Source organism: Pseudorasbora parva, chromosome 2, assembly GCF_024679245.1.
Source record: "Pseudorasbora parva isolate DD20220531a chromosome 2, ASM2467924v1, whole genome shotgun sequence".
Taxonomy (NCBI): domain Eukaryota; kingdom Metazoa; phylum Chordata; class Actinopteri; order Cypriniformes; family Gobionidae; genus Pseudorasbora; species Pseudorasbora parva.
Genome location: NC_090173.1, coordinates 61,975,649 through 61,985,037, shown reverse-complemented (window position 1 = coordinate 61,985,037; position 9,389 = coordinate 61,975,649).

The following is a 9,389-nucleotide window of genomic DNA, read 5'->3' as shown; positions in this document are numbered from 1 at the left end:
CGTCGCCATAACAACACACACACACACACACCCCCACACGCACACGTTTGTTTTTGTGACATATGGGGACATTCCATAGGCGTAATGGTTTTTATACTGTACAAACCATATTTTCTATCCCCTTACACTGCCCCTAAACCTACCCATCACAGGAAACATTATGCATTTTTACTTTCTCAAAAAAACTCATCCTGTATGATTTATAAGCATTTTGAAAAGTGACATGGCCAATGTCCTCATATTTCACCCTCTCCTGTGTGTCATAACACACACACACACACACACACACACACACGCAAAATACAATAATGCACTGTACGCAATACTACTACGAACTTTGCTTTCATAGTGTTCGTTGGGAAGGGGGCAAGCAAAAAGTACACGCGAGACAAAAAGGCAATTTGACTATTTATTGATGATACTGCACTCACGTGTCGCCGTTTAGGCAAATGGTGAAAAGAATCAAAATCAGCTGGCCCAAATACTCTTAAACAAACAAAAATACGGACCAACAGAACATCCAAAGAAACAGAAAAACACTGCTTGTTAGCTAACATTACCGGCTTGACATCAGGATCGATCATTCGCACGCAGCCTGTCACCCGCGGCGGCCATAGTTTATTTCACACAACCCGCGAAAAGTTCAGACGGCTGATGACATCAGCAGGGGGTAGCACACCGACACGTCGCTGGGCCTCTGGGCCGTTCTATCACTACACATCAAATTTTGATTGGCTAATGACCCACGTCAGTCAAAGCTATGGTCCAATGGAAAATAGCAGCTTCAATGGAAGGCAAGCTATTCTACTAGTGCTGGTCCTCGGGGCTGTGATGCGTTTAGATGATGACATATGGAAAATACACCAAAAATAAATACATTCTTTCTGGAAATATAATCGTAACTATATATATATATATATATATATATATATATATATATATATATATATATATATAATGATTTTGACAGGGCCAGCAGAGAAGGCCCTGCTGGCCCTGACGGCCCACCACTGGATTTGAGGTATCACACACCCCTAACATGTCAGGAGTGCAGTAACAGCGTTTGCTCACTTAGCCCGGCTTCCAGAGATGAAATATAGATTTGTCTTTCATTTAATTTATTGTTTTATTCCTTTTATATTTCCTTTTACTGAAACACTAAAAAGTCAAGATGAATATTGCCTGTACTATTGTGTGTCCCTCTCACTAAAAGAAAGCACGTTATCAGTATGTTTTGGTAAGAACTGGTTAGAACTGGAGCTTAATCAGCTCCAACCTTGGAGAGACTGTGTATCTGTGTATGTGCGCAATATTCTGTGTTACAGATCAGAATGGTGTTCAATGGGCACCCTAAGAGATGGGTGGACTTGTTGTTCTGGGCAAGCTGGCGCCTGCTCCAGATCTGGAAGGTCACTATGGGCCTAATTCTGGGGTGAAAGCATCAACAAGTGACACGTCAGTGGAAACGTGCATCAGATTAACTGACTCGAGTGGAAATTTACCATGACTGTGCATTGTCTCTGAGCCAATCAGAACCATCCACATCGCAGTAATGACGTGGATAAGACCTTGAAAACGGTATAACTGTTGGGACAATTGTATGTACGATAGGGCGAGGCAACGAGACGGTGAGAGAGGGAGCGCGGCCTACGAACTCCTTGTGAGACTTGAAGCTGGCTTCTGCTTTTGAAACTGCAAACTATTATTAAAGGGGGGGTGAAATGCTGTTTCATGCATACTGATCTTTTTCCACTGTTAAAGACTTGGAATCCCATACTAAACATGGACAAAGTTTCAAAAGTTAAGGTGGACGTTTGATGGGAGTATTTCTTTGTCAAAAATACTACTTCCGGTTAGTCATAAGTTTCGGCAAGTTTTTTGCGATCATGCGTCCCCATTGACGTTAGTGGGGGCGGAATTTCCTTGTATGGGCCTTACGGACAATTCTACCGGAAGCGTGTGAGAGAGAGAGAGGGAGAGAGAGAGAGGGAGAGAGCGAAAGCAACAGGCTATGCCCATCAAAGCGCTCGTAGGCTGCGCTGCACAGGTAATGTGCACAATTAACAATGACATCAAAAAGTGCGTTTTTGGTTGCCAGACCAAGACAGTCCTGCACAGATTCCCCCAAAACCCCGCGGTAAGGCAACAGTGGATGTAATTTGCTTTTCCGGATCAGCAACTGAGTTGCGCGAATGTTTATATCTGTTCGCTGCATTTCGGTGCCGACTGTTTCATAAACAAGGCCCAGCATGACGCCGGATTTTCCAATAGCCTAATGCTGAAGGATGGAGCAGTCCCAACGTTAGAACCGCGGGCGGTGAGTAAGACTGCTTCAAATGTCTGTGTTTTTGCCTATGCTCATCAAGTAGCCCAAACATGATCACGTATAGTTACTATATATATTACTATATATAGAAATTGATCAATGGAGCATGCGATGTGTAGTGCGTGTACATTTGTTTAGCTGGCCACTATATGTGTAACTTTATGTTTGTGTATTGTAAAAGCACTCCAAACAACAATACACAAAGAGGGGGGAAATATGTTGAACTAAATAAGCACGCTTCTTCATTCAAATGCGCTACTATTCCGTGTCTATCTATGTAAACACTAACTTAACCTGTCTACACAAACCACGTAAACACACAAACACACGTGCACAACTGCACTTCCCACATGTACACCTTCAAAGACAAAAATACGACGATATAATTCAAGTATAAATATGTAAATAACACAAATAACACAATAACACTAAGCATATTATATAGTTAGTGTATATCGTACCACATAGAGACGTCCTGCTCTAGTCGTTTTGCTGCTGCTCCTGTTCAACTGCAGCCTCTGGGTCTGATTCCGGATCATAGATGTATGGCTGTATCTGATTAAAAGCCATATTTTTATTTTGAATAAAGTTTTTTCCCCGCTGTTAGGGATGACACAGCTTTACGACGCACTCGACGCACTCAACACAATAGCAGCAGCGCGCACACGTCATTATTTAGCTCCGCTCACACGACACGCCCCCACCCGCTCGGCTTTTTTCGGAAAGACTCGGAACAGCGCATCTTTCTTATATAATTATAAAAAAAATAAAGACTTTTCGGAGATATGCAGGATGCAATGCTACTCTATAGGTACTCAAGATTGACATGACACTGACTGAAACTGAGTGTTTCACCCCCCCTTTAAGTAAATTTTTCTTTTATTTAAAACTCTGACTCTGTCTTCATTTCTTCACTACTGGTCCTGAGTCATAAGCTGTTAACCCCTAACAGTGTCGTTTAAGATTAGCGCATGCGCATTATAACCCAGATATCGACGCTGCGCATGCGTCGGTGACGTCTCCAAAACACCTCAATCCAGTACGTGTTGGATCTAATCCAGCTACGCCATCGTGCTACAGGCTGCAGCGAGGGGTGTCTCCGATTTATTTTAAATAAGCACCACATGGCGCTGTTCTTGACACTCGCGAGTCGCGACGCCTCGAATCTTTTCCGGAAACAGTCAGGGTCACGCCTCACTGCTTCACGAGGCTTCATTTCCCCATCCCTACCAGATGGACAGGTTAGGTGTCCCTGCATTAATAAGAATGATAAATATATTACATCGGATGAAGAAAAGGCAGAGGAGCTGATAGAAACCTTTGTAAGTTCATAGTGATAGTAACATATCAGATGAAATGAGAACGTATTGAGAGCAAATCTTGAGTGAAAATCCCTGTATAATGGTTCAAGAGTGCCGGAGGGTGATGCAATGGATGAAGGGTTTACCATATATGAGCTGAAACAGGTACTACAGGGGGTAAGGCTTTCATCCCCAGGGAAGGATGATATATGTTACGAAATGATAAAACATTAGGGGTGTAACAATTCGGTTAACAACGATTCGATTCGTATCACGATTTGAGGTTGTCGGTACGATTTAAGAACGATATTGGTTCATTTAGAACGATATGATCCGAAACGATTCAGTGACTTGAAATCAGTTCAGTAACTTTTTAGCCAAAAATTTAAATCAGTGTGACTGTTTTATTTCAACCGAATCGAATCGTTGTTAAAACGAATCGTTACACCCCTATAAAACATCGTTCAGACGTGTCCCTGAATTATATTTTACGGCGTTTTAAGAAAATATGGGAAATGGGTAAACTTCCCTCATTATGGAAACATGGTGTAATCATTTCAATTGTGAAACCTGGGAAGAATCATTCGTTAGCGTCTAGTTATAGGTCGATTGCATTAACGTCAAATATGTGTAAGCTAATGGAAAGAACGGGTAATAGGCAGATTAAATTATAGTATAGATAAGGAAAATCTTTTGTGCTCTCTTCAAAGTGGATTTAGAAAAGGACGTCACACTATGGACTCCACTATATGTTTAGAGTCGGAAATCAGAAAGGCAATGGTGAATAAAGAAGTACTAGTTGGAGTATTTTTAGATGTTGAAAAGGCATATGACATGTTATGGAGAGAGGGACTTTTAATTAAGTTAGAAAAGATGGGCAGTAAAGGAAAATTGTATAATTGTATAATGGATTTTTTTTAAAAATAGGACCATTCAAGATAGGGTTGGGACTAGTTATTCTAGGATTTTGTCGAATGATAATGGGACACCACAAGGAAATGTGTGTAGTCCAGTATTATTTAATATCATGATTAATGACATTTTTTCGAAAGTTGGACAAGGTCTTGGTCAATCCCTGTATGCAGATGATGGTGCGCTGTGGAAACGGGGTAGAGATGGGACGTATGTGGAAAGATGTGTGCAGAAAGCAGTCATAGAAGTGGAAAAGTGGGTTAACAACTGGAGCTTTAGAATGTCTGTGGAAAAAACTACAGTAATATGTTTTTCAAAGAAAAAGAAATGACCAAGTATTAAACTTAAGTTATATGATAAGGTATTAGAACAAGTTTCAGAATTTAGGTTTCTTGGGGTTTGGATGGATCATAGACTTACTTTTGCATCACACATCAAGAAAGTACCGGTAGTGGAAAAATGTAAAAAGGGAGTTAATGTTCTCAGGTGTCTTGCCGGAGTAGACTGGGGGGCAATCCGATATTCTTTACTGTGCAATAATTAGGACAAATATTGATTATGGTGGCATAGTATACAGTTCAGCAGCACCTTATTTACTAAAGAAAGTACATGGCGTTCAATCCCAGGCACTGAGAATAGCACGAGGAGCATTTAAACATCTCCAATCGCTGCTTTACAGGTTGAAATGGCAGAAATGCCTTTAGAAATTAAAAAAATTCAGCTGGAAATGGCGTATTGGTGCTCCGTAAAGGGGCATATAGATGAACCAGTGTTGGGAGCATGACTATGCAAACAAATAGTTTTGGATTGAATGCTGATAAAGTTGCCAATAGATGGTCTAGTCATGAGCAGTACAGTAATTAAATCAGTTGTACCCCCTTGGCTGTACAGAATGCCTTTAGTGGATTTACAACTAAACATTATAAAGAATGAAAAGGATAGGTATTTACCTATGATGAATATAACAGTGCTAAATCATTTGAATCAAAACTATAACAATAGTGTTCAGATATTTACAGATGGGTCTAAAAATCCTCAATCTGGATATACAGCAGCAGCAGTAGCATATACCGCATATTAAACAAAGTACTGTCTAATGATATCTCAGTATTTACAACAGAACTCATGGCAATATTTATAGCAATGTTATGGGTGGAAGAATCTAATATTAAGAATATAGTTATATGCTCTGATTCATTATCAGCTTTGTGCAGCTTAAAAAGTGGAAAGTCAGATGCTAGACAGGATATCCTATATGACATATTACAGATTTTGTACAGAATAAATCCATTTGATAAAAATATCTATTTTTTTAATGGGTACCAGCTCATGAAGGCGTTGAGGGAAATGAGATAGTGGATAAGCTGGCAAAGACTGGCAAGACTGGTTTAAAAAAGGATGAAATTGACATAAAGAAGTAAGGAAAGCTGTTATAAATATATGGCAAGACAACTGGAATAAGGAGTTAAAAGGAAGACCTCTGTACAGTATTCAGGATAAAGTGGGGAGTGAGAGGAGAAATATGGATCCAGAAGAGATGATACAATTATATCAAGACTACGCATTGGGCCAGAGGTGGGTAGTAACGAATTACATTTACTTCGTTACATTTACTTGAGTACATTTTTTGGGTAACTTGTACTTTTAGAGTATATTTAAAAATGGGTACTTTTACTTTTACTCAAGTACATTTCTGGTGAAAGAACTGTACTTTTACTTAGTTACATTCGGTGGCGTTCCTCCGCTACTGTCAATGGTGATAATTAATGATATATTTTAAAATAAGTTATGACTTGTTCGCAAGTCTCGCGAAACGTTGGAGAGGCTGCTTCGCGAGAGGTGGATAGGCTACGCACCACCCGCATAAAATTAGCGCGCGTTTAGTCAGAAGATGATGGCCGAAGCAGAGGGAGATGTGTGTGAGCTACGGCAGATCACCCGTACGTGGCCTCAAGTTCAGCCTGTTTTCAGTCCAAGATGTCAAAAAGAACAGTTTCATAATTTAATGCATGCTGTGTGCACCAAAATGAACTGACATCTCAGCATACAATAATTCCAGCTCCAACCTGAGAAAACAGCGGTAAGTGTAACAATGATGCCTATATTTGAACACTATTAATGGTAATTTGGTAACTATGGTCACTTTTCCTTTATTGTAATACTATTTCACACACTGTCCGAGTGTTTTCCTCATATGCGCTCTTGTGCAAGCATCCTCCGAACACACGTCCACAAACAAACATTCACATCTGCACATTTACATATCTTTTTTTTCTCATAAAACGAGCAACCTCATTGGCAAAATGTACCTGTGACAATGTTTTTGCAAACCACAAAATACTACCTATACACACAACAGAAATGAACACTATAGGCAGAAAAACTGAATTTTTTTAGTCTATGGTTTGTAAACTAAAACATTTTGAATTTTGCGTCACAGCTCCATGTTCTGCTTTTCTGATTCACCAGATTTGCTCGATAGCTCAGCTGATACAGATTTGTATTTGCAATGCGAAAAGCTTGAGAACGAACCCCATGAAGAACGATCGAGTCATGATAAAAGAGCTCAAAGACGAGTTTTAAACACAAGCTAAAAATACATGGACACAATTTTATTTTTGTCACATTTGCTGTTGTTAACACTTTCGGGTAGGTTTAGTGTGGGTGTACGTTAAAAACACAACGTAGCAAAACATGTCAGATTCACGCAAATCTGTTTTGGAAGAAAATAAGCTTTTAGCGCCACCCAGTGGACATTTCACTTTGAAACTGTTGCAATATGTACGTATTGGTACATATTTTGTGGTTTGCAAAAACGTTGCCATAGGTACTGATGAGATCAGGCTAAAAACGAAACAAATTGAATAGCCTAATGTGACATCTTGCATTTATACACATATCCGGACAGACAACAGTCTGCAGTGTACATTTAAAACTGTATTTTTAAGAATGCATATACTTATAAAAATATAAGAACAAAGTATGTTTTAAAAAGAGCTGTGGTTAGCCCAGCACACCATTAATTTACACTGTTTAACCATTACACACACACACACACACACACACACACACACACACACACACACACACACACACACACACACATATATATATGGAGGTGTGTGAAAGCTCTAAGTAGTCTGAAATTCAGTTTTTTTGGATCTTATCAATCAGATCAAAAGTAACTAGTAACTAAGTAGTTGAGTAGTTTTTTCATGTAATACTTTTTTACTCTTACTCAAGTAACTATTACGATTGTTACTTTTACTTTTACTTGAGTAAATATTTCCGTAAGTACTTGTACTTTTACTTGAGTAAAGATTTTGGCTACTCTACACACCTCTGCATTGGGCATATACCAGATGAAACTATGATTTACACTCAATACCCTTGTCAAAAAATCCTTAAGGATTTTTAATGGAAATCTGTACAGGATTCCATTAAAAATTTCTATCATATTTTGGAACCGTTCCTATAGGATTCCGTTAGAAATAATCTTATAGGATAATTTATGTCTTGTCCTTTAAGATTCTTATCTGATTCCTATAGGATTTTTTGGGAATTGTCTTATAAGATAATACATAAATATCCCATAGGATAAATCCTAAAGGATTCCAATAAGATTCCAAATGTTATCTGATTCCTATAGGATTCCGTTAGAAATAATCTTATAGGATAATTTATGTCTTGTCCTTTAAGATTCTTATTTGATTCCTATAGGATTCTTTGAGAATTGTCTTATAAGACAATACATGCATATTCTAGGATAATTTTAACAGGATTTTATTGGATCCAATTGGGTCTTTCTCTCTCTCACACACACACACACACGCACGCACGCACACACACGGTTTTGCTATCTTTACTTTCTACATGGGAAGGCATATTCGGACAAAGCAAAGATAGCAAAGTGTACCAAGGCTAATATGTCTGGATACTTGGTTCACTGTAAGAATGAAAAAAAAGTAGAATTAGACCCTTTTCACATTTCCGGGTTTCTCAGAGTGGAAGTCGTCATAGTTAGGTTAACTAAAAAATATTAAAATTAATTAAAAAACATGGTTTTACTACAGTTATATTGTAGTAATACTATAGTAAAACTGTAGTTTTAATTACTGTAGTAACTGGTATTTTTAACAACCATGGTTTTAATACCATGGTTTTACTACAGTTATATTGTAGTAATACTACAGTAAAACCATTGTAACCATGACTGCAGCAACCATGTTTTTTGCAGTAAACATGGTTTTAAAAAACATGGATTATGTACCATAAATTGGTTGTATTACCACAGTGTAACCACGGTTTTACTAAATTATCTTGAAGTACATTTAAGTAATTAAGTTACAACAAACATCTAAATAATAACAACAGAAAGAAGTTACCATTCTATGATACAAACTTTATTACAGAAATTATATAATCTGAACAAAAATATAAACTTTCATGTGTTCTCATGTGACATAAAAAAAAAAGTTGTAAATTATTTTTGATAAAGTGGTGCTGTGCAATGGTTAAAAAATTCAGTTGCTAATTTACAAATAAAAAAATAGCAATTTGTTCCACTGTAATAATGATTTATATACAAAAATAACATTGTACAAATAAAAATGACTTAAAGCACCTTTAAATACACAGCATCTTCCTCCTCTAAAATGTCTTTAACCTGCAAACATGTGCCCAAAACAAGCATACGTTTGCAATTTATACTGTACATAAATTAACAGGATTATATTATAACAACATTACTTAACAATTAATTACTTTATTACTTAAAAACATTACTAAAATTTTCTTTTCTTTAACTACACAATAAAAATTAGAAGAAATTAGTGTTTTTTTAAAATAAT